This window comes from Lynx canadensis, chromosome E2, assembly GCF_007474595.2.
Source record: "Lynx canadensis isolate LIC74 chromosome E2, mLynCan4.pri.v2, whole genome shotgun sequence".
NCBI classification, from domain to species: domain Eukaryota; kingdom Metazoa; phylum Chordata; class Mammalia; order Carnivora; family Felidae; genus Lynx; species Lynx canadensis.
The window spans coordinates 60,350,830-60,353,660 of NC_044317.1; the positions used below are offsets into that span (position 1 = coordinate 60,350,830).

The following is a 2,831-nucleotide window of genomic DNA, read 5'->3' on the forward strand; positions in this document are numbered from 1 at the left end:
GGGAACCAGGGAACTCGAAATGAAGTTTATACACTTCTGGTCCCGGAGGCATGTTCCCTCTGTATAATCAGCCTCAGCACTGGAGAGCCTCAGGCACTCACAGACCCCAGGTGAAAACATATCAATATCAATCAATATCAAACAATATCAATAAACTTGTGTGAACTGCCCCCATACTCGCCTTGAATTTATAAGTACAAAGCAATACCAACCATCAGTACGTGGCATGCTTTGACCATGAATCATTGTTGTGTACTGTTTTCAGCAAAACCGCTCAGGCTAGTTCCAGACCAGCTGGACTGAACTCACAGAACAGTCTACCCCTCTAACCATTGGCCTTTTCATGACCAAGACAATCATTTAAAAAAAACCCACATTATTTCAAGTTCCTTTTTTTTTTTTTTTAATTTTTTTTTTCAACGTTTATTTATTTGTGGGACAGAGAGAGACAGAGCATGAACGGGGGAGGGGCAGAGAGAGAGGGAGACACAAAATCGGAAACAGGCTCCAGGCTCCGAGCCATCAGCCCAGAGCCTGACTCGGGGCTCGAACTCCCTGACCGCGAGATCGTGACCTGGCTGAAGTCGGACGCTTAACCGACTGCGCCACCCAGGCGCCCCTCAAGTTCCTTTTTTTAAAGTAGGCTTCACACCTAGGGTGGGGCATGAACCCACAGCCCCCCAGATCAAGACCTCAGCCGAGAGCAGGAGTGGGTGCCCAACTGACTAAGCCTACCCAGGCACCCCTCAAGATACTTTATTTTTAAAACAGGTCACAGCACTAAGCTTTCGGCCCATTCTGCCGACGCACAAGCTACAAACGCTTGCTCAGCAGCTGAGGGGCATTCTTTAGTGAAGTGAATAAAAATCCATATAAAACAAATATTCAAATAGTTTCCATAGGAACACAGATAATGACCCCTCTCCTTCCGTATTGGTGCATCCGTGCCAACCCTACTCACAAAGACATTTCAAAACTAGTGGTAATTAAGTGAAACGGTCCCCCCAAATCCCATAATTCAAGCTAGACTCGAAGTTAACAGCTCCAGGAGCGGCACCCACACGTTAATGCTAGCTTAATGCTAGCGGAGGCGCAGAAGGCCAAAGGGGGTGGGAGGCCGGGGTGGGGGGCGCTCCATCCCGCTCTCCAGAGCACAGGACACAGGACGCAGGCAGACTGCTGGCGTCCTGCTCCTCCACTTCCGGTGGGAAGTCGTGGTTCCGGATTTCCTGCATCAGTTGCCATGTTGACCCGACATCACACGGTAGACAGTTGGCCTCTGGGCCGTTGAAAATAGAAACAGCAAGTGTTAAGCACCCATGTTTTCAAAGAGCGTCCGATCGCTGGCATGCATCTCGGGCAAGCCACAACAACGGTCCCCATATGCTGCTTGAATAATACTTCTCATCTGGTTTGGGTCTCTTCTGCAGAAGGGGCTTCATGTGTGCATGATCATAAAGGATGCAATTAAATGATCCAGATACTCCATCATTCATGTCATGCATAAAGATTCGTTCACGCGACTCCTCATCAGAGCGTGTCTGTTCCTTTAATAGGAGGTTTTTTTGTTGTTTTTTGTGTTTTTTTGGCAATGATATTAACTGTAAGCATGAAAGCTGATGCAACATCGCATCTGCCGGGTTCAGCTATGATTCTCATCCCCGAGTCTGATGGGAAATACTCGTTCAGTGCTGGGATGATAACACTGGTGATCTCTTCACATTTAAGCTCAGGTCCAGGAAAGCCACACCGACATCAAGCAGATTCGTGTTGACACCAACCTCAGCTCCCATATCAAAGACACAGTGGGCATCAGAGATGGCCTGCACGAAGGTCTCAAGGTCGGTACAGCTGCTTCCCACACGGAAGCTGCCACCGATGACATCAATACTTAGCCCTCTTGCCGGTTCCCAAATAAGCCTGCTGGTTTTGAGTGTGGCAGCAGATTTAACACTGAGGGGACGGACTGCTTTGGAATCATCACTGGCAACCCGCAAAACCAACCTTGCCTTTGGATGTTCCCTTGCAACCTTCATCATTCAACTTTACTAATGAAAGTCATCATCTAGGGGCGCCTGGGTGGCGCAGTTGGCTAGGCGTCCGACTTCAGCCAGGTCACGATCTCGCGGTCCGGGAGTTCGAGCCCCGCGTCGGGCTCTGGGCTGACGGCTCAGGGCCTGGAGCCTGTTTCCGATTCTGTGTCTCCCTCTCTCTCTGCCCCTCCCCCGTTCATGCTGTGTCTCTCTCTGTCCCAAAAATAAACGTTGAAAAAAAAAAAAAAAAAAGAAAGTCATCCTCTGGACTCCGTTACTGGCAGTGCACTTAACCTGAGTCACTTGTTTAAAAGGATTTTTCTAGATAATCCTCCCTAGAGCCATCCCGAGACTCTGTACCAATTGTATTTCAGTCTTGCACAAATTCTGTCCCAATGGCAGCTAGCTACATCTTCACTGTGGTTCTGCTATCATTGCATTTGACTTGTGTAAAAGGCCTGAGCTGCCGAAGAGCTTTTAACCACCTCAGATGTTTCTTTAGGATGTCTCCCAGGCCTGCGACAAAGAAGGCATCGTTATCATCAGAAGACGAAACTTCATTAATTTTTTGGTCCAGAATGTCCTTGGCAGTAAAGCCTTCCTCAAGGAAATGGCGGTCAAACTCTGCATTACTAAAGCTGTTCATTGTTTCTTGATGTTCCTATGGAAAACTGAGAGATGGAATTTAAAGAAACTATTGCCAGTTTTTCACAGAGGCAATTCTCTGGGATTCCAAGTCCCACTGAAAATGTGTGTGCCCTCGGTGCAGCAGTGGAAATGTTCTGATGAACACAGAAT

The 2,831-nt window shown here is 48.0% G+C and overlaps 1 pseudogene; it reads right to left on the reverse strand.

The window, feature by feature from the left end:
• Nucleotides 1-1,070: 1,070 nt before the first annotated feature.
• Nucleotides 1,071-2,065, reverse strand: LOC115502223 (annotated as a pseudogene).
• Nucleotides 2,066-2,831: the final 766 nt, after the last annotated feature.